General features: G+C 40.3%; 1 protein-coding gene and 1 long non-coding RNA gene across 6 annotated transcripts in view; one reads left to right on the top strand and one right to left on the bottom strand.

The window, feature by feature from the left end:
* LOC149994589 (uncharacterized) lies at nucleotides 1–23,095 on the bottom strand. Of its 3 annotated transcripts, none has more exons than XR_016507772.1 (8): nucleotides 22,598–23,095; nucleotides 18,188–18,343; nucleotides 13,406–13,478; nucleotides 12,531–12,644; nucleotides 7,685–7,715; nucleotides 1,829–1,960; nucleotides 808–919; nucleotides 1–250 (listed from the first exon to the last, which is right to left on the bottom strand). It is a non-coding gene; the product is annotated as an uncharacterized LOC149994589 (long non-coding RNA). The 3 variants fall into 3 exon arrangements; XR_016507774.1 differs by having other exon boundaries at nucleotides 23,004–23,095; XR_016507773.1 differs by lacking the exon at nucleotides 7,685–7,715 and having other exon boundaries at nucleotides 22,598–23,094.
* Nucleotides 22,870–23,270, top strand: part of LOC149994588 (uncharacterized) — a 90,270-nt gene continuing 89,869 nt past the window's right edge. For all 3 annotated transcript variants that reach the window (XM_090260663.1, XM_090260664.1, XM_090260662.1), the window contains exon 1: nucleotides 22,870–23,014. The gene's annotated coding sequence lies outside the window, so the exon portion shown is untranslated. The remainder of the gene's footprint in view (nucleotides 23,015–23,270) is intronic.

Raw genomic sequence — 23,270 nt, 5'->3', positions numbered from 1 at the left:
TCTTTTATTTAACCAAATATATTTTCAACCTGAATAGTTCTATTTTAACAGTCAATATTAAAAAAAAAATTGGGGCCCTGGCTGCTTTGGCTCAGTGGATTGAGCTTCAGCTGGCGAGCCAAGTGTCGCTGGTTCAATTCCCAGTCAGGGCACATGACTAGGTTGCACATCAGGTCCCCAGTTGCGGGCGTGAGTGAGAGGCAACCACACAGTGATGTTTCTCTCCCTCTCTTTCTCCTTTCCCCTCTCTCTAAAAATAAATAAATAAACAAATAAATAATTAATTAATTTAAAAAAATTTTGGTAACATATTTAACATTTTCCCCCTACTAAGTTTTGAACAATCCAATGTGTATTTTCCACTCAGAGCACATCTCAATTTGAGACTGGCCACAGGTCACATCCTCAACAGTCAAGTGGGAAAACTTGCTGCCATATTGGGTGAGTCAGCACTAAGGTATCAACGGGAAATTATTTTATTGGAATATGAAAAGATATTATGCTTTGTGAAAATTTGATATTTTTGGTCAATTAAGACTTTGTGGCCAAGTATATAGTTTTTTAACTGAATATGGTCTTAGGAAAAGAATAGATGATTTTTCTGGTAGGCTCAGACTTGAATGTGTATGTATACAATTTATCAACCGTATGTCTTTCTGTCCTTATTGTATGCGTCTACAAACCTGTCAGCTTCTGAGAGAGGTATTAAAAAAAACCTTTCAGTCTAGGTATATGTATCTTAATTTCTTCATGCATTTCCAGTCATTATGTCCTTTATCTTTAGCTTTTGTTGTCATTAGTACTTACACTCATGACTACTCATTTACTCATCCAAGTTGTATTAATCACTTTTTGGTGCCTGGCATTGGAGACAGAGAACAGAACAAGACCAAGTCCATGCTCAAGTGGGGCAGACACCCTAATGAAAAGGCAGACAATAAAAATTAAAACACACAAATAAACAAACAAAAAAAAATCTGGGTCTGTAGGAGCCCAACGCAGGCAAGTTAGAACAGTGTGATGAAATCATGGTCTAAATTGTTTGGCTGGGAAAATGCCAGAAAATTGGGAACAAGGGAATGGCCTTTGCAAAGACCTTAATGCAGAAAGGTGTCTACAATGGTTAAATGTTGAGGAGGTCACTATGCCTGCAGCTGATTGAGGGAGTGGGAGAGAGTAGGAGATGGAGTACAGAAGGAACAAAGGAGGCCAGATGTTGTGGGGCTTAATGGGTCATTATAACTTCATACAATGCATGTTTTATTGTTTTATTATCTATTCATCCATGCATTCAAATATTTGATTTATTTAAAATATTATAATATTTAATGAGCATTAAGTAGTAGGTTTTGACAATGAATTAGATGAATAAAGGTCCTGTCACCCATATAGATCTCACAGACTATTAGAGAAAAAAAACCAATTTGCTAGAAAAGCAATATAAACATATTTGTTCAATTATAAAATAAAATGCAACCTTTCTATGTGCCACACAGTTCCAATCCCTTCTTGTCTATTCACTCATTTAATTCTTCTGAAAACATTAAGAGGTAAATATTTTACAAATGAGGGGACTGAGGCACAGGGAGGACAGCAGCCTGCTTCAGGTCACACCACCAGGCAGGCCTTTATTTTCTTCCCTGTCTCATCACTTCTCCCTAGTCAACACTTCTCTCCTTTCTCCCTGAGACTCCACCACCCTATGACACACAGAATCCCAGGTTTTGGGGGAACCCTGGCTATGACTACCCCCCAGGTCCTCTGCTGCTGCTCACTCTTTGGTGCCTGCACTGGTGAAGGAGGAGGTGGAGGGGCCCCAGTTACCAACCTTGCCTTACTTTGTTTTTCATGGGTAGGACCTGCTGCTCATGTGGCTCATGGGGCACTTCTTCGTTTTGAATACTTCTTCATCAAACTGAGTATTCTTGACCTTGCTGAGGGGACAGGTGTCATGAGCGGGCTGTGAACAAAAGAGGGGTGGGTCAGTTCCAGATGCTGAAAGACCCTTCTGGGTCCATAAGGACAGAATGAAAGAGAGAGACTGGAGGCTAAAGAGGAGGCTAGATGAGGGCCCAGGGACAGAGTACAGAAGCTGAACCAGCTGAGACCATAGAGATGGAGAGAAGATAGGCAGAGTCAGGGGTCAGAAATCAGGAGAAAGAAAGTGGGAGACTGGGAGCCTTGTTTGGGGACACATGTTAGCACAGAGGACCTTGGGTTTAGCTTAGTGTTTGGGTGGACGGTGGGGAACCTGGGGAAAGAGAAAGATTAGGAAAAGACAGTGAGCCCAGTGGGGAAAGATATTTGAATGTAGGAGTCTGCAAGCTGGGAGAGTGGTCTCATGGAGCATGGAAGGGAGAACACTTTGCAAAGTCCTCCAAGAGTGAAAAAGTTCAGGGTGTTCAGAAACTTTGGCCAGACTGGGATGGGTGTGGATGGGGCGATGAAAAATGCCAGAGAAAAATCCAAACCTCAAACACGGAACAAGGGTGTTGGGATTTCCTTCCCAGGGTAGCTGCAACATGGGAGGCCTGTGATGGTAGAAAGAACTTGAGAACAGGTATAGAGGCAGAAGGTAGGAGGATTTAAGGGTGGGGGATTCTTGATGAGCACAAAGGGATCTAACATGAAACCCTTTGTAGCAAACACTTGTGCATATAGTCCCTCAGTGACTCAGTTCTTGTGCTGGGGATTTCTACAAATTCACTCACTGAATTGCAAAGTTGGAGCCATTATAACCCTGTTGCACAGAGGCTGAATCTAAAGCACAGAGAAGTGATTATTATGCCAAAAGTCACACAGCTTGTGAGTCACAGAGCCAAGATTTGACTTAACTCTGGGCCTTATATTCTAGCATCTGAGCCTTTCACTTTTATGCCTCAGTCTCCTTATTTGTCCAAAAGACACTAATAACAGTTGTTCTAACATAGAATTATCTGCACTCAGGTCAATTAGAGATGCAGCATTTTCTTCATCTTTTCCAGAAATTTACAGCAAATTATTTAAAATATATAATATGATGAACACAGATTTTGGTGCTGCAAACTTTGAAAAAATGTTAGCTATCAAAATGTGTTCATCAAATTACCTCACTATGAATAGATGAGCTCTATTGGAACAAAGTTTCAAGATGATCTAGTCCATCCACACAACCTACTACTTTAACAAATCATAGAGAGAAGAAATAAAGGTGCTGAATATTAGACTAACTCACTAAAACCTTGTTTTGACTGTTAAGATTGTAGACTTTCTTACCAAGTGCACACCAAAATAGCCTAACATTATTGTGTAGCAATGGATATTACCACATATGATAAAGAGTAGAAAGAATGCAGGGCTTATAATCTAAACTAGATAGAATACATTTAAAACAAAAAATCAAGATTTAAAAATATATATAACTTATAGGTTTTTAAAAAATTTAGGCTACCTAATTATTTAGAAAAGAATGATAAAAGCTGGTTAGAAAATGTTACCAATGCTTATTTCAAGTTAATGACTACTCCCCCAAAGCAGAAATTCAATAGACAAAGATTTCTTTCAATAGGCTTTTTAAAATACAATGAAGTAAATGTAAGTGATGTAGAAAAAAAAAAGTACTTTTCAAAGATATAAAAAAGACAAGACTTTTAATATTCCTTGGAAAATAATCATGTAGTGATAGACTCAGTCATTTCATGTGCCAGCTCACCTCCCATCCCAGGGACTGAGAAAAGACCATGACTGACTGAGACAAGTCTCTCCCCTCTGGCTAAATAAGGATTGCTAATAGAAGCTATTCAGTGATGCCAATAATTATAAAATGCACAAGCCTTATAAGCTGGTATGTTGCAATTCTGATTCTCATTTGCATAAATTAAATAATTCAGTAAGTTTTAAATAGGTTTAAAGCCACAAGTCAACATATTACAAGCTAATTATCCACATGCCATCTATTTTCCTCTCATCCAGATCTGGGTTCTTTCTATCAATCTGTTTAGGTCTCTCTCTTTCCTCTGTTTCTTTCCACTGTTGTCTTTTCTGTGGTCTCTCTCTTCCACTACTCTTTCTCCCTATGCCTGTTGCGTGAAACTCCTGAAACCTATTTCACCTTCAGTAGCACTTTCTCCCTAATCTTTCTGATTGTTCCTACTCTCCATATATTTTTGCTGCTTTCTCTACCCACCCCTATGTCCCCTCTACTTCCAGTTACTTTGCCTCTCTGGTTACACCCTCTCTGCCGGACTCACTGGCTCTCAGTACTCTTTCTTCCTAGGTGTTGTCATCACTACTCCCTTTTGTTTCTGAGCTCAGTTCCTCAAACTTTTTTTCTCCTAACCACTCTCAGTCTGAAGTGCCTTGCCCTTTGTGGTCCCACTTCTGCTAACCAAGGGCTCCTCTCCCTTTTCACTGCCCTTCATTTTGCTGGAACTCCTCCCATTCCTCCAGGTTTCTCTTTTCTTTCTCCATTTGCTACTTCCCTGAGTTACTCTTTCACATTTAGTGTCGCTTTACAGCTTTACAGGGCCCTCCCACATTTTCAATTTTACCAGTCCTTTTATGGACACCCCCCCACCCGGACCCACTGACCAGTTTGCCCTCTCACTATTTCTTTCTCATTATCTTTTTCTTGTTATCCCCATCACACCTGCCTTGGACCCCTTTCCTGGCCTTCCCTTCCCAGTCACTGCTTCCACAAACCCACTCCCTGTGTGGGGGGCAAGTGACCTCTTCTTGGGACACCCCATGTCCTTCTGTCCTAAATCGCATCTCACTGAAAAGTGTGCGTTTCCTTGGCATCCAGCCATTTATTAGGCGAGTCTCTGGTCGGGTGGGATGAAGTTTCTGCAGAATATCAGGCCAAGGAGGAATCTGGCCTCTACAGCCCACAGTAACCAGGCTGTGAGTGGGGCACAAAAGGTTTGAGTCCATCTCCTAGGCTTTTAAGTGGCACGGGGTAAGATGGCTGCCCACCGAAGAATTTTAGGTGGGAAAATTCCTCAGTGAACGGTGTCCAATGGACCAAAGATGAAAAGATTCAGAAAGAATTTAACCAGAAGTGAAGGTGGCCTCTCAACTCAGCACAAAACCATGAGGGTTCAGATGGCTCATCTGGATGTGAGACCCACCGCTGTTGGAGGGGCAGGTTTGGTGATTTCAAGGTCTGTCGCTACTCCCAGGCTTCATATGTGCGAGACTGTGGACAGGCACACTCAGGGTCACACCACAGATGTAGGAAACAAGGAAGCTGGTGACTCAAACCAGTAGGAAATAATTAACAGCTAAGGCCAATTGTAATTGAATCATGAATCAGGGGGTCAGTCTCTGAGTCAATAGTAAAGCAAATAATATAAGTATACAAGTAATGAAATGACAGTTTGCAGCTCATCATGAATGTCTGTGAGATAAAAGAGGGGAAGATATTTATTGCCAAACACAGAGAAATGGGAAATGTAGCTAAACAACTCAGCAAACAAGTTAGGAAATCTCCCAAGGGAGAGCTAGAGACAGACCTATCACCCTTAGACAATCGTCCTAGACTGTAAACTCTGGAGTACCCAGTTAATGGAGAAATGAGGAAGGGACTACTCATGTTAGAATAAAACCAATTTTCTTTTTCTGCTTCAGTGTTCCTGCCTCTGGCTGTGCACCCATTTCTGCAGAATTGTGAATAAACGTATCTCTTTGCTGCTGAAGTCCTGGGTCTGAGTGTTTTATTGTGAGGATTTCTCACACAAACACAAAAGTTGCAGATGCCAGAGTGACTAACCACTTTAGGGTCTGAAGGAAACTGTGTGCATGGTGTGGACCACATGGGCCGGGGCTTGGGCGGCCTGTGGTAGTGGCCAGGTCTCCCGAGATTATAGGAGTGGGACAGGGCTACCCAGAGGGTGTGGTGAGAGCAGAAGGGAGTGGGGTGGGTGGGACAAAAAAGGGGCGTTGTACACCCTGGGGAGGAGAGGGGAGCTGTGCCTGAGGTGCTGGGTTGGTGAGGCCCAATGAAGTGGCAAGGCTTCTGGAAAAATGCTATGAGGCCTGTGAAGGGATGGGGTGGTACAGCAGCACAGCGGGGCATTGACTGCGGGAGAGTGTGGTGGTGCCCCCGGGAGAACAGGCAGGGCCAGAGCCTGGGCTAATAAAGGCTGGACCTCAGCTCCTGTCTGCCTGCCTGTGAGTTTTTCTGAGTTCTGAACCTGTTCTGCTTCCTTTGTGCCCTGTGAAGCAGGGCTACTCCCTGCCCATTTTAAGTTGCTGTTTCAAACAGTTTAATGTAGAAGTTTATAGTTCTGTGGGCCACTTATATTGAAAGCTAAAATATCTTTGTCTTAACAGGCTTAAAATGGTTTTACTCAAAACTGCTTTTGGATAGTGGCGCACATGTCCTAGGCTTGGTGGGGGAGCTGAGCTTCAGCTCTGGGGTCTCGACATCTGGAATCTTTAGGGAGTTGCTGTGGAGTGATGATGGGATAAAAGATCATTGGCAATTAGAATTTAATGAAGCAAGGAGTGCAATTGTCTGCACAGGGGATGCAAACTTGAATGTGAAATTCAAAATTACCTGGCAGCTCTGACCAGTGCTCAGAGCATCCACACCGTATGCCAAGGTTTTGGGTTCAGTTTCCTATCAGGGCACATAGAAGCAATAAATATATAAAATAAATGAAACGATAAGTCTATGTTTCATTCTTTCTCTCTCCCTTCCTCTCTCTCTTGCAAATCAATAACTTTTAAAAAATCTAAATAAAAACTCTACCTGTGCAGAATATACCATCACATAACAACCTCTATCAGAACTTTATCTCCATTCCTATTCTTCATTCACCCTGTGCTAAGTCCTGTGCTCATATGCAGAGACTTATAAGAACAAGACCTGGAGTGAAGGAGCATGTGATAATCAAGGTCACCAAATATTTCTTTAAAAAAAAGCAGTAACTTACAAAATAAGATATAATTTTCATTGTTCTTTCTACACTTCAAGGGAATGATAAATTCAAATACCTTTTAGTTAAACTTTTGTGACATCATAATTCATTGTCAATAAATTCTGTATATAATACAATTTTACATTTATACAAGAGTAAGAGTATTTTTACCTATATATATTTTATAGTTTTGTTTTTGTTTCCTACTAATTAGGTCCTGTAAAGTATATACAGTATTCTCTTTAGAAAACAACTGAATATGTTTTCACCATTAAAATACTTGTGCAATATTTTGAAGAGCATTTGATAGAGATGTTTATCATCATTTAGATGAATCATGTAAGGGACAAAGAAACTTGTGATTCTCAAACCTGTAGGAAATAATTAGTAGCAAAGGACAAATGTAATTAAATCTTGAATTAGAGGGTCTCTGAGTCAGAGTCAACAGTATTAGCACATTTACAAGTCAGGAAAGGACATTCCATAGCTCAGCACAGATGCCTCTGAGATCAAAGTGGGAAGATATTCATCACCAAACACAGGGAAGTGGGAAAATGTAGTTAGACAGTCCAGCAAACAAGTTAGGGAATCTTCAAAGGAGAACTGGAGACAGACATATAACCAGTTTACCCTTAGTTAATTACTACCTTCAGTTAATTTAGTTAATTGCATTAGATTGTAACTCTGCAGCATCCAGCATGGAGAAATGGAGGAGGGAGAGGAGGGGAAGAGGGGGTTTTACTCCCATTAGGCTAAAGCCTGCTCCGTTTGTCAGCACGCACCTTTGATTTGGCTGAGCTCGGACCTGCAGACCTGTGAATAAAGAACTGCCTTGGTTATTGCTGAAGTCCTATGTCCCAGTGTTTTTACTGTGAGCTTTTCTCACAACCCTAAAGAAAGTAAAGCAGTCATCAAATTTCCAGTTTTCATTTAAACCATTAATAAACTTTAAGGCAATATCTATGAGATAATATCCGTCATGAAATATGTTTCTCTCAAATCCCTACATGTGGAGCATTTCTGTCCAGTAAGCATTCTTTTATGATATAAAGGCATTTTAGATAAAAACTTTTAACACATAATACATTTATAAAGTGTCATTGCCATATACATTATGTAATGTTTCACAAGTTGAAGCATTGATTCTAGTCTTTTGTACATTTGACTTACCTAATATTTTGTAACATTTGAACATAATTACTCATTACTCATAAAATTAGTAAGATTTCATTACAAACTTAATATTATGATGATCCTCTAAATATTGAAATTTGGATAAGAACTTTGCCACCCATATTATATTTCTGAGATATTTTAATGTATATCTACTTAAATTTATAATATTCAACTCTTGGTAAAATATATTGTGCAATTTATTATATTTTAAAATACCCTCCTCCCAATAGGAATTTCTCATGCTTAGTGAAGATCCATCCTGCCTAAAGGCCTTTCAAATTCATTATATTCATAAAATATTTTCTAATATGTATAACTGTGATATTTGGTTACCAATGAAGAATTGATTAAAACTTTCCCATATATTGGCAAATGTTTGCTTTGATACTGGGAAGGATTCTTTCCAGTCATGAAACTAAGGTACCATTTTGGTAGATATTTTTTAACTTGATTACCCTTAAGATATGCATCCTCAATATGAATCTCTATAGTTAACTAACCGTGCTGTAACTAAAAGCTTAATCTCATCCTTTTTTCAAAACATTCCAAGCATTTATTTCTTGAATATATATTTAAAAAAATTGTAATACAACATTGGAAAAAGATTCGGGTATCTTGAGAAGGTAGGTTGTATATATACTATATTATGTAATGTTGCCAACCAGCCAGAAAGAACTTTGAATTCTGGCTCCCATTTTCACATGTAAATGTCTGAACTTTTCATCAAACTCAGCACTGTTTAGAAAAATCCTAATTACATGTAAAGTTCAAGAATCCATTTTCTGAGTTCTGGCCAAGATGGAGGCTTAGACAGACATGCTGCGTCTCCCTCCACAACTAGGAGGGAATACAACTACCTCAAAACTAGAGACAACCAGAAGTTCCAGAAAACTGATCTGTATGGAAGTCCAACAAACAAAGATATAAAGAAGAAATACTCATCCAGACAGGTAGGAGGGGCGGAGCCAGGGTGGAGAGGACGCAGTGTGGTGGCAGCAGCAGCAGTGGCAGTAGGCCAGTGGAAAGTGCAGTCACATGTTTTAAAATGTGGGGAGGGACACTTGGGGAGCGCTCCCAGCATCAGACCAGATGGCACGGCTTACAGTTCCAGCGCTGGGAAAAATAAAGCCTCATTGCTTCTAACTGTGCAAACCAGTGGGGACTGGGCCAGAGGAAGAAACAGCCAGTCTCTCAGAAGAGTCCACTTGTTTGAAGGGCCTCATGGTCCTAGAACGTCCGCAGACTCACCCATCCTGTGAACCATGGCCAGGGCAACATCTAGAGTGGTGCCAGTCCATTACGGGAGTGGGAGAAGTTCCTGAAAAAAGGGGGAGTGCTGAGCAAGTGGCATTGTTCCCTCAGACCTCTCCCCCCTACACAATGCCACAATGTGGTGAAACGGGTCACCCTGTACTGATGAATACCTAAGGCTCCACCCCTTACAATGTAACAGGTGTGACAGCTCTACCTAAGACACAGAGGCAAACAAACACAGGAGCTTGTCAAGATGAGGAGACAGGGAAGTATGGCCCAAAAGAGGAAAAGGATCAAGGTTCCAGTGGGAGAACTAAGCGACGAGGAGATAGCCAACCTAACAGATGTAGAGTTCAAAACGCTGGTGATAAAAATGGTCACAGACTTGAAAGATATGCTTAAGTATGGCCCACACATAAGGGAAGAAGTGAAGGTTATGCTAAATGAAATTAAGGAAAATCCACACAAAACCAATGGGGAAGGGAAAGAAACAAATGTTCAAATCAATGATTTGGAACATAAGGAAGAAAAAAAATAGTCAACCAGTCCAGAATGAGGAAATGAGAATAGAAAAAAATGAGGATGCTTAGGAATCTCTGGGACAACTTTAAACATACCAATAAGCAAATCATAGGGGTGCCAGAAGGAAAAGAGGAAGAGCAAGAAATTGAAAGCTTATGTGAAAAAATAATGCAGGAAAACTCTCCAAATTTGGTGAAGGAAATAGACATACAAGTTCAGGAAGCACAGAGAGTCCCAAACAAGCTAGACTCAAGGAGGACCATACCAAGACACATCATAATTATAAAGCCAAAGGTTCAAGATAAAGAGAATCTTAAAAGCAGCAAGAGAAAAGAAGAGAGTTACCTACAAAGGGGTGCCTATAAGACTGTCAGCTGATTTCTCAAAAGAAACTTTGCAGGCAAGAAGGGACTGGCAAGAAGTATTCAAGGTGATGAAAAGCAAGGACTTACAACCAAGATTACTCTACCCAGCAAAGCTATCATTTAGAATGGAAAGGCAGATGAAGTGCTTCCCAGACAAGATAAAGCTAAAGGAGTTCATCATCACCAAGCCCTTATTATATGAAATGTCAAAGGGACTTACTTAAGAAAAAGAAGATCGGACTTCCGGCCAAGATGGAGGCTTAGACGGACACACTAGGTCTCCCTCTACAACTAGAGAGGAATACAACTACTTCAAAACAAAGGATAACTAGAAATTCCAGAAAATAAAACTACACGGAAGTCCAACATATGAAGTTATAAACCAGCGGTGCCATTTGGGCAGGTAAGAGTTAAAGAGGGCAGTGCTGTTTGCGGTCGCACCCGGAGCGGCGGGCGGCAAGGAATCCCGGCTGCGGTCAAGCCCCAGGCAGTGCGCGACTCCGGCGCTGGGGAGAGCGGCCGCCGCATCGCCTTGAACAGTGAGGCCCAGGGGGGCGGGAGGACGGATCCCGGTCTCCTAGCTGAATAACTGTGTGAATCCATCTTGGACCCCCGCCCCCAAAGAAAGCACCACAGGGCTGCGAAATAGGTCGCGGACAGGCAGGCGCCGGTCGCTGATTTATGACGCGTACACAGGCACTGCCCCGGACAGCCGGCCCAAGAAAACAAAACGCATCTGTCAAAATGAGGCAGACAACTATAGAAATCCCGGTGACACAACTCACCAGGCAGCAGATAGAGAACCTGACAGATGAACAGATAAGAAACCTGTCAGAGGCTCAGTTCTGGGCCATTGTTATCAGGTGGCTTACAGAATTCACAAAAGAGCAGGAAAAAGATAAGAAAGAAGCGAAAAACTTTCATAACGAAAGGAACAAAACCGCATACGAGATAGATAGTGAGAAAAAAAAATCCAGAGTTCATTTCAACAAACTGGAATATGGAGAAGGAACAAGCAGTCAACCAATGCAGCGAGAGGAAATGGGAAGCAACAATGAGAGGATCAGAAACCTCTGGGACAGCTATAAAAGGCCCAACATAAGAATCATTGGTTTGCCAGAGAATGAGGAAGATGAACTAGAACTTGAAAAATTGAGTGAAAATATAATAAAGGAGAACTTCCCAGACTTGGGGAAGGGAATAGACTTGCAGGTCCAGGAAGCAAGGAGAGTTCCCAAGAGACTGGACCCAGGGAGAACCACTCCAAGACACATTATAATCAAAATGTCAAAAATTAAAGATAAAGAGAGAATCTTAAAAGCAGCAAGAGAGAAGAAAAGAATTATGTACAAAGGGGTCCCAATTAGACTATCAGCTGACTTCTCAAGGGAAACCCTACAGGCAAGAAGAGACTGGCAAGAAATATTCAAAGTAATGAAAATCCAAAACCTACAACCACGAATACTCTATCCAGCGAAACTGTCATTCAGAATAGAAGGACAGAGAAAGTGTTTCCAGGACAAAATAAAACTGAAAGAGTTCATTAGATCCAAACCACTGTTATATGAGATGTTAAAGGGACTGGTTTAAAAAACAGAAGCTAGGGAGATGAAACAAAGGCAAACTAAATAGGCAACGAGAGTGGAAAAGGAACTGTGGGTACGGGAAGCATATTGGGGGGAGGTCAACAGGGAGGGGGATTGGGGAAAGGGAGGGAGATGATATAGGAATTGGGGATCAAGGTAGGAGGGAATGGAATAGACGGAGAGAGGTTGGGAGGAACTGTATGCACAACTAATGGACATAATCTAAAAGGGGGGGACAACTGGAGGGAGGGGGGCCACCGGGTGGAGGGGAGCAGAGGGAAGGGAAATTGGCACAAATGTAATATTTTAATCAATAAAACACATTAAATCTGAAAAAAAGAAAAGAAAAAAAAAGAAAAAGAAGATCAAACTCACAGCTATCAACAACTGAATCTAAAAAATAAAAACAAAATCCAATGAAGCAAACCAGAATAGGAACAGAATCATAAGTATGGGGATCATTTGGAGGTTTATCAGCTGGGAGCAGGGAGGGAGAGAAATGGGGAAATGGTGCAAGAATTAAGAAGCATAATTGGCTGGTACAAAATAGACAGGGGGAAGTTAAGAATAATATAGGAAAAGATGAAGCCAAAGAACTTATATGCACAACCCATGGACATTAACTAAGGTGGGTGGGATTGCTAGAGGAAAGGAAGGTCCTGGACAGAGGGGAGCCAAGGGGAAAAAATTGGGACTACTGTAACAACATAATCAATAAAACATACTTAAAAAGAAAGAATCCATTTTCTTCATAAGGAGTTGTGTTGTTTGTAATTTCCATATTCACAAGGAGAAAAATGCATTTCCTCAATCACTGGAAGCTTTCAAAATATGTTTACCTGTAGAGTCATTATAAAACAGATTCAAATTATTAGTTTATTAAAGATTTCAAAATTATTGAAGACTCCAAAAAAACCAGAAATTAGTTTGACCTGGTGAATTAAGCTCTGTATCACAAAATCTGAGACTATACATTTTTTAAGCACACATGGAACACACACAAATAAAAAAATCTGGGTTTATATGAGAAGAGACTTTATACAAAAATATTTCACCAGAGAGAGTGCTCTGGCCACAGGATCTAAAAAAGTCTCAACTATCAGATAGAAAAGGACTTTTTTTTCATTTTCATTTTTTAAAATTATTAATTTTTTTATCCTCACCTGAGGACATTTTTTCATTGCTTATACAGAGAAAGAGGAAGAGAGAGAGAAACCGCAATGCAAGAGAAGCATCAGTTGGATACCTTCTTTTTAGGCTCGGACTGGGGATCAAACCTGCAACTTCGGAATGTGCCCTGACCAGGGAACAAACCTGCAACCTTAAGGTTACAGGGCCATACTCCAATCAACTGAGTGACACTGGCCAGTGCAGGGCTTTTCTTTCTTTCTTTTTTAAATATTCTTACTTGTGGTTTCTGTTCTTTTTATTTTTTTATTTTTTATTTATTTTTATTTTTCCTAAAAAGAAAAAACACAACCAAGGGAATTTATATGACAGGGCTTTTCTTTTATAAAGAGGGGTCAACAAGGCTAGAAAGAGCAGGGTGTGGAGAGTAGAGCAGCTGGTAGCTTCATCTACCATTAAGGTAACATTTTACCCTGATGTTGCCTAGTGTAGAAGGTGTTGTTTGTAATCATTACTGATCAAGGATGCGCCACAGTTTCAGGGACCTGAGGAGAAGGAGAGAAGATTAATTAAGTTTGATTAAGGCAGGTCATAAGCATTTTGCTGCAATTGATTAGTGAAGACAAACAAGTCAGCTAATTATTTACAACACACACACAGAGTGGTAATTTGTAGGATTTGTGCCTATTTTTGTTCCGGATAAACAAGGGGCTGTCCAAAAGTCGTAAGTATTGTATGACAGGGCACTTCCTTGGGCAAACACAAAGCCTTGGTGGAACTTCTTTAACTGTTGCTGTGTTTCAGAATAAGTAAGCCAAGGTAAATAGTAAAATACTTTATAATAATAGTAATGTAATAACAATAATAATAATAAATAAACTTGCTCAGGGATTCTATATATATGACTTAGAGTGGCATTAAAGAACCTTGAAACTTCATTATGGTTCTGCAGTCTGTTCCTGTCACATACAAGAAATAACATTAAGTTTTGAAAGCTTTGATCCTCATACCTGTCAGAAAGGCTATTAGCAATAGGGCAAGACATAAGTGTTGAAGAGGATGTGAAAAAGGAACGCTCATACACTGTGGGCGAAATGTAAATTGGTACAGCCACTATGAGAAACAGCATGGAAGTTCCTCAGAAAATTAAGAATAAAACTAACATGTGACCCAGCAATCCTGCTTCTGAGAATTTACTCCCCAAAACAAATTTTAAAAAGGCTCTATCTATTAATTAATTAATTAATTAATTAATTTATAGAGAGAGGGGAAGGGAGGGAGAAAGAGAGGGAGAGAAACATCAATGTGTGGTCGCCTCTCACGCATGCCCCCAACTGGGGACCTGGTCTGAAACCCAAGCATGTGCCCAGACTGGGAATTGACTGGCGACCCTCTGATTCTCAGGCTGGTGCTCAGTCCACTGAGCCACACCAGCCAGAGTCCCACCTCCAAAAAAAAAGTGAAAACACTTATTTGTCATGATATATGTACCCATATTTTCATTACATCATTTCTTGTGGTAGCCAAAACATGGAAAGAACTTAAATGCTTTTTAATGGATGATTGGATAAAGAAGATGTGTAATATATACACAAGGAAATACTACTGAGCCATAAGAAAGATGAAACAATGACATTTGTGGCAAAATGGATGAATCTTAATAGAATCATGCTAATTGAAATGTCAGATGGTAGGGAAAAAAAAGAGCTATATTATTTCATTCATATGTGGGATATGAAACAGAAAGCAACAAATGAACAAACAAAACAAGCAAAAGAATCATCATAAACACAGACAACACTACGGTGCTTACCAGATAAAAAAGAAAGGAGGGATTTGAGAAAGGAGAATTAAGAGGGTAAAGAGGGTAAAACCTATGGTGAATAAAAAAGATACTTGACTTGAAACTTACATAATGTTATTAACCAAAGTCGCTCCAATAAATTTAATAAAAGAAAAAAAAACTGCATTGACTACTTATAATTACTTAGAAAAATAGTGCAAACTAGTCTTCTTAACATATGTATATAACTTAACTTACTCATTGATTCTCAATATTAAAAATTGCATATCTAACAAAAAATAAAAATGAATTTCAATAAATTTTAAAAAATGAATATCTTATAGCCATAATTTAAAATTGAGGTTTTATATTGCTCTCCTAGTAAAGTATTAAATTATATTCATTGTCAGATAAATATTTCTACATATTTTCATGAAACTACTGTAGAAATATCACAGGCAATTTGAATTATTTCACAAACACTTTTGACAATCAGAAAAGGACATGTACATGTCTACAATTATTAACATGAGGAAAATTGTGTTTGTTCCCCACCAAAAATTGAGAAATATCAACTATCAGCATTCAGGTTGAATTAAAGTTTGACTCAATTTTTAAATTATTTGACTACTAACAGCTTTTGTCTCCTATCATGTTCTTATTCAAATTTATTATATATTTTATTATAAATGCAGTATTCCTATTTTCCTAGGACACTTTGGACATCAAGAAACCCCACCTAGGAGGACTTCCAGCCAAGATGGAGGCCTAGGCAGACATGCTGCATCTCTTACAACTAAGAAGGAACAAAACTACCTCAAAACTAAAGACAATCAGAAGTTCCAGAAATCAAGCTGCATGGAAGTCCAACAAACAAATATATAAAGAAGAAATACTCATCCAGACAAGTAAGAGGGACGGAGTTGCAGCGGAGAACACTCGGTGTGGTGGCGCAGTAGTGGCAGCAGCAGCAGGCCAGCAGAAAGCTTAGTCACAAGTTTTAAAAAATTGGGAGGGACACCTGGGGAGCACTCCTAGCACCAGACGAGACCACACAGCTTACAGCCCCAGCGCTGGGGAAAATAAAGCCTCATTGCTTCTAACTGTGCAAACCAGTGGGGGTTGGGCCAGAAGAAGAAATAGCCAGTCTCTCAGAAGAGTCCGCTTGTTTAAAGGACCCTCACTGTTCTAGAACGTCTGCAGACCCACCCACTCTGGGAACAACAGCCAGGGCAACATCTAGAGAGGTGCCAGTCCTATACAAAGTGGGAGAACTGCCTGGAAAAGGGGCGAGTGCTGAGCAAGTGACATTGTTCCCTCTCAGACCCCTCCCCCACATACAGCACCACAACATGGTGAAACAGGTCGCCCTGTACTGACAAATACCTAAGGCTCCACCCCTTACAATGTAACAAGTGTGAAAACTTTACCTAAGACAGAGGCAAACAAACACAGGAGCCTGTCAAGATGAGGAGACAGAGAAGTATGGCCCAAAAGGGGGAATGGACCATGGTTCCAGTGGGAGAGCTAAGCGACAAGGAGATAGCCAACCTAACAAGGAGATAGCCAACCTAACAGACGCAGAGTTCAAAACACTGGTGAAAAAGATGCTCACAGGTTTGATAGATATGCTTAAGTATGGCAAACACAGAAGGGAAGGCAGGAAGGCTATGCTAAATGAAAAGAAGGAAAATCCACACAAAACCAATGGTGAAGCGATGGAAACTGGGGTTCAAATGAATGATTTGGAACATAAGGAGGAAAACAACAGTCAATCAATACAGAATAAAGAAACAAAAATTTTAAAAAATGAGGAAAGTATTAGGAACCCCTGGGACAACATTAAACATGTCAACATCCAAACCATAAGGGTGCCAGAAGGAGAAGAGGAAGAGCAAGAAATTGAAAACTTATGTGAAATAATAATGCAGGAAAACTCTTCCTATTTGGCAAAGGAAATACATACATGTCCAGGAAGCACAGAGAGTCCCAAAGAAGCTAGACCCAAAAAGGACCACACCAAGACACATCATAATTAAAGTGCCAAACGTTCAAGATAAAGAGAAAATCTTAAAAGCAGCAAAAGCAGAGTTACCAACAAAGTGGTGCCAATAAGACTATCAGCTGATTTCTCAAAAGAAACTTTGCAGGCAAGAAGGTGTTACAGAAACAGGGGAGTCCAAAAACAAACCCCAGAGTTTGGGGCTGGGAGATAGGAAGCAGGAAGCAGCTAGCAGCTTTCAGGATGCCTTTGCATGCCTGGAGCTAGTAGCTGGAAACATTGTTGCAAAGATCCGCTTTACTTCCAAGACTCAGGAAGATGGGAGGGATCTTGGACTGTGGGCTGGTACAGAAGAAGCAGACAGAGCTTACGTAGGGTTCTGTGAATGGTCAGAACGGTTTGCAACACCCACTGCGTGAGAGGACGCAGGGAGAGAGAGGAGGCAGGGAGGAAGAGAGGAGCTGCGGACATTTTTTTGGGCTGGCTCTGGCTCTAGGAGGCTCTCTCTCTCAGGCTCTCTCTGGCCCTCACGCCCTCACTCTCTGGCTCTTGTGGGCTCCCTCCATCTGGCTTGGAGAAGGGATCTCCAGGCTGCTTTAAGAAGAGGCTCTTGCCAGACTGCTTTGAGAAGGCGAGGAGATCCATGCAGTTTGCAGGAAGAAGGCAGTTTACAAGGAGGCTGAGAATCCAGGCGGTTCTGCACTGAGAGCTGGAGGGCACCACAGCACAGAAAGGACCTCCCCAATCAGAACTGAGTGATTGGCAGCTGCTGGTAAAGCTGAACTGTGCCTAGGAAGTAGGGAAACGGTGTTTCTGACTTTCCTAAGACTGGCCAGGTCTGGGAAGGGGAGGCAAAACTATGTATAAATAAACAATTCTTTTTCTTTTCACCAAACTCTGGTATTCAGAGTTATAATTCTGGCAGCGGGCAATCGGGCCCCTAACTAAACAGCCCGTGGGTTCTGTTTTAATCGAAGCAGCCCAAGGGTTCTGTTACAAAGGGACTGGCAAGAAATATTCAAAGTAATGAAAAGCAAAAACCTACAACCACGATTACTCTATCCAGCGAAGCTGTCATTCAGAATAGAAGGGCAGAGAAAGTGCTTCTGGGACAAAGTAAAACTGAAGGAGTTCATCAGATCCAAACCACTGTTATATGAAATGTTAAAGGGACTTGTTTAGGAGAAAGAGGATCAAAACTATGAACATTAAAATGACAACAAACTTGCAACTATCAACAACTGAATCTAAAAAATAAAAACAAAATCAAATGAAGCAAACCAGAATAGGAACAGGTCCCTGGCCCTGGGACCGTGAGCTGCGCGGTCTGGTCTGGTGCTGGGAGCACTTCCCTGGTGTCCCTCCCAACATTTTAAAATGTATTATTCCACTTTTAGCCGGCCCGCCACTGCTGCCGCTGCTGCCACCACCACACTGCTTCCTTTCCACCCCAGCTTCATCCCTCTTACCTGTCTGGTTGAGTATTTCTTTTTTATATCTTTGTTTGTTGGACTTTCATGGAGCTTGGTTTTCTGGAACATCTGGTTGCCTCTAGTTTTGAGGTGGTTGTCACACCTTCTTCAATTATCTTCAATATCATTTAATTAATAAGATCAAAATAAAACCTGCAAGATTGGCAACATAATATTCATTGCAGAGGAATATTTAACTAAATTATAAATCTAAACATTGGAATACTATCTATCCAGTCATTCACATTTTTTATGTAGAACATTATTAATCAACATGAATAGATGTCATCAATATAATACTGAGTATATTTTAAGATTCATTTTTGTTAATTTAAAATTTATAATCTTAATAAACCCGTTCATTGAATGCATAACATTCCATTGCATCTGTACCACAAATTACTCAATTATGTCTTTGTTCAGGATATAAATTTGAAAACGTCATCTCAAAAATTCTCCTTAGAAAGTGGTTCATTCCAGGTCTGGGACAGGGGATGTACAATATGTCTGGAATATCTGTGTCAAAAAGTAAGAAAGTGCTCAAAGACAAATGGGAATACAGGAACCAGTTTGAGAGGTGGCATTTGAGGAACACTAAAAATGATGATAATAAATGGGCTAAAATATGTTGCTCCTTATATTAAAATACTTTGCATGTAAAAAAAAAAATCTATGATTTAGTAATAGCCCAAGAGAGAAAAAACAGGGGGAGAAAACAAGCAGGAAAGGCAAAGCTCTTTTATAATAAAGAAGGAATGATAAAATCAAAAAGCACCATTGCAACCTCTAATTTAATAACTTATTTAGGCAAGGATCATCATGGATGCTAAGATGATTAGGTAAAAGGTTTTATATAAAATGGTCTCAAAATATTTTTTTAAATAATTTTTTTTGTCATTCTATTACAGTTGTCCCAATTTTTCCCCCTTTGCCCTCCTCCACACATCCCACCCCCAACTCCCACAGTTAATTCCCACACCGTTGTCCATGTCTGTGGGTCATTCATACATGTTCTTTGTCTAGTCCCCTCCCCTTCTTTCCACCATTATCCCCCCTCCCACTTCCCCTCTGGTCACTTCCAGTCTGTTCCATATTTCCATGCCTGTGGTTCTATTTTGTTTGTTAGTTTATTTTATTACATTCCTCTTATAGGTGAGATCATATGGTATTTGTCTTTTCCCAAATGACTTAGTATAATATTCTCCAGTTCCACCCATGCTGTCACAAAAGATAGGAAGTCCTTCTTTCTTTCTGCTGTGTAGTATTTCATTACTTCTTGATTAACAAAGAATAAAGGTAACTCTTACCATGGAGTAATCAGGCGCACACACTATTTGAACCAATGTGAACAAATTTAGTATCACCAATAATGGATCAAACCTAAATTATGTGCTTCTTGATGTGATACAATAAGACCACACCACTGCCCATAGCATTCTTGCCAAATACATTTAAAGTTAACCTAGTCATGACAAAACAAACAAATCCAGAATGTTAAGACATTTTATACAACAGACATTCTAGATTCTTCAACTCTCAAAACTGTCATTATGCAACACAAAAACAGGTGAGGGGTACATTGTTCTACATTAAAGAAACTAAAAATAAGTGCCCTCTCTCCATCATGTAAGAAAACAGTGAGAAGTGGTCATCTGTAAAGCAGGAAGGGGCTCTCACCAAGAACAAATCTGTCTGTATCAAATCAGTCTTGGGACCAAATCAGTCTTGGAACCAAATCAGTCTTGAACATTCCAGCCTCCAGAACTGTGAGAAATAAATGTTTGTATGTTTTTTTTTTAAAGGTAAGGCTATCCAATTCAATATGTGACTCTGACTTGAATTGTGGATCAATTTTTAAAACTGACATCTAGGACCTTTGGAGAACAATTGGGGCATGTTAAATACAGATTATATAACATAGGACATTACAAATCAGTGTATATTTCTTTTTTTTTTTTTTTTTCCCCTGGCAGGCCCAGTGTATATTTCTTATGTGTATTCATGATATTGAGGTTACACAGGAGGACAACCTTGTTCTTAGAGATGCAAGTTAAAATATTTAGTGGTAAAGTATATGATGTCTGCATCAATATACTGTACTTTTAGTTTTCCTGTAGCTTTAAATTTTTTCAATATAAAAACTTAGGAAAAAATAATTATAAAAATACCAAAGTACCTCTAATACTTTCCCAGAATCACTAACTGAATGCCTGACTCATATGTACTGGTATAAATCCAATCTTTTGGAAGAAAGCCAAAATCATTTTCCAGTATTGACAAAGTCTCGAATAATATGATCCAGTGCTAGGAAAGAGAACATCCTTATCAATGCTGTTCACAGGCAGCCACTGCAACAGAGCTGAATTCAGTTGCTGGGCTGAAAAGATAACTAATCCTTCAAGGTCTGCAAGGTCAAAATGGGTCATAAGGATGTAAATCTAAAACTGCAAGTTGGTAAACAAGGTATATGTGGCCTATAAAAAGTTATCACCTGAATATTCCTTTTTCTCTGCAGTCTTTGTAAGGGGTGTTTTTTTTTTTTTAATTTATTTTGTCTGCTTCTACAGAATTAGGTCCCTTGGCTCACTGCCTTGCTCCAATATCTTCAAAGTCTCCATTTTCTTATGAATTTTTAAAATTTAAATTTAAATAAATGAGTAACATGTTTTCTTGTAAAGAAAGAAAAAGAGATCATTAGTAATGCTTAAAAGTCCCCTTTGACACTTCTCCCTCCTTTCTTCTTGCCACCAAAATACCATTGACAGAAGTTTGGTGTGTATCCCTCCATAAAATATATACTATATTTTTATATTAAATATATCACATGATATGCTGAAAAAAAAAAAAAGGTCTTCTTTCCTCAGCTCCTCCAGTTGTATTTCTAATGGTCTTAACCTTTTTGGGTCAAAGTATCTCTTTGTTAGTCTGATAAAACTGCCTATACTTTTGCTAAAAAAGTTACATTATATTTACACATTCAAAATGTCACAAGTTTAATATACAATAAGAAGCCCATCCATGTGGAAACTATTCATCTCAGGTTAACGATTCCTGTTTTTCACTTTTAAACAATAGCCTCCTTTTTCTTGTAAGCAGTCATCACAACTCTTCAAAAGTCAAAAGAGATAATCCAGAATCAAATAGATGTGGCTTCAAATCAATGCATGCTGTCTAATTTAAAACCAGAATGTATCAACTCTAAAATAAAAATCCCACATTTTAATCTCTCAGGCATACTCTTAACAAAATTCTGACTCTACTTTGACACTGATCTACTCAAAGTCAGTGCAATTTGACTATCTTTATTTCACATAGCTATACTGAATCATGCAAACAGATTCATTTATTCAACAATCCTGCTCACTAAAGTTGCTATTCCAGTCACATTACTGGGAAGAGATACAAGTATTTGGTATAGGGCCCTGAAAGCCAGAGCAAATTTTGTTAATTCATTTTCCTCCTGGAGGAGTGGTAGAATTATAACTCTATCTGTGTTGGAATTTCAAAAAGTTTGTGATTATTTATATATTTTTAAAAGGCCATGAAGTTTTAAAGTGAAAACAAGTTTAGGTTTATCAACAAAACATACATTAAGTTCTTTTCTCTTTGTGAGCCATGATTTGGTCATCAGAAATGGGGACGAGGGTTTGACCTAGAATTCAGAAAACCTGACTAATGCTGGACTCTGCTAAAATTCACTCTACTCATGTATAAACTTATATTATTATTACATTAGTTAATGGCCTCTCGCCTTACTCAATAATGTCCCCCTAATAGTAGAAAAGAATGGATGCCTACTTTGGGGGGCTGTGTCAGAGGGAAAAACAGTTACCCTAGGACTGGCTTTGAAATCATCTTTCTTTAAAAAAAAGTTTATTTTGTAGTCTTCCCCATAATATAATGTGTTTGCTCTGAGAGGAAAAATCACTTATTTGGCCAGATAAATTAAACTTGTGTTCAAGGAATAAATAATTTGACCAGCCATCGTTTCTTCAGTCACACATTGCTCTTTTGCTAGAACTCCTACACACACTCCGAAATCCAGGCACAAGAAAAGCACATTTACGTAAACAAACCATCGCCAATTACGCAGTTATTGACACAAAACAACTGACACACTCAATTACTGACACAAAACAAATAAACTACAATAGCAGTTGTCTTTACTCCGTCAGACAATCCCACACGCGAGCAGAATCCCACTCAGGTGGAAATACAGCCGGCCACTGTGAGGCTCAGTCCGCCCGACAACACCTCGCGTAGTTTCACACTCACTCACACCCCGAAGGGCCAGGCCAGGCCCCCAAAGGATCTAATGCAGGTCGGAGGTTCCAGCCGGTCGCCGCCCGGCTCCAGCCCCTTTCCCGCACCTGCCCCTCCGGCCAGTCCCACGTTCTCCCGACCGACCTGGGAAGACCCTTGGACTACTCAAGACTTCCAGTCTCAGGCCTCTACCGCCCCAGCAGCGCGCGCCCAACGCCCGCGTACTGAGCGCTGCAGAGCCCGCCTAGAAACCTTCGGTGCGGCCCTTGGTGCGGGTAGGTTCTGGAAGCGGCGGTCCCCGAGATCCCTGCTAGGTGGACTGTGTCTCTCTGTGTCTGGGCCGCCCCACCACAGCCTCCTGGCCTTGGACTACATTTCCCAGAGCCACAGGTTCCGACCGCGGCTTCATTTCCGTTTGTTCGTGCGATTTGGGGGCCTCGTGTGGGGAGAGAGCTGTGTCTGCGGAGGAACTCAGTCCCGCTCTGGTGGGGCCCCTGCAGCAGATATCGCCCTGGTCCCCGAGCGTCAGACGCTGGACCCTGCACTGTACCTTCTGTCGAGGTGGGCGGAAATGCTCTGAGAAGGCGTCGCTGGAATTGCAAGTGTGGCCGTGTTTCCTGCGGATTTGTATTGTGAGACAAGCCTGGCTGGTGTTGATGACTGTATTGGGGAATGGGCGTGTGAGACTGTGGTTGTGTGTTGAAGTGTTTGTGTGAGTGTGAGTTGTTTGTGATTCTGAGGGTTTGATGATACTGCAGTGTTTGTGACAGGCGTGTGACGGTGCTGTTCTGACAGGGTGTTTAGATGTTTTTGTGTC

This window comes from Furipterus horrens, unplaced genomic scaffold (assembly GCF_987537825.1).
Source record: "Furipterus horrens unplaced genomic scaffold, mFurHor1.1.pri manual_scaffold_13, whole genome shotgun sequence".
NCBI classification, from domain to species: domain Eukaryota; kingdom Metazoa; phylum Chordata; class Mammalia; order Chiroptera; family Furipteridae; genus Furipterus; species Furipterus horrens.
This window is presented reverse-complemented; position numbering and strand designations above follow the sequence as displayed.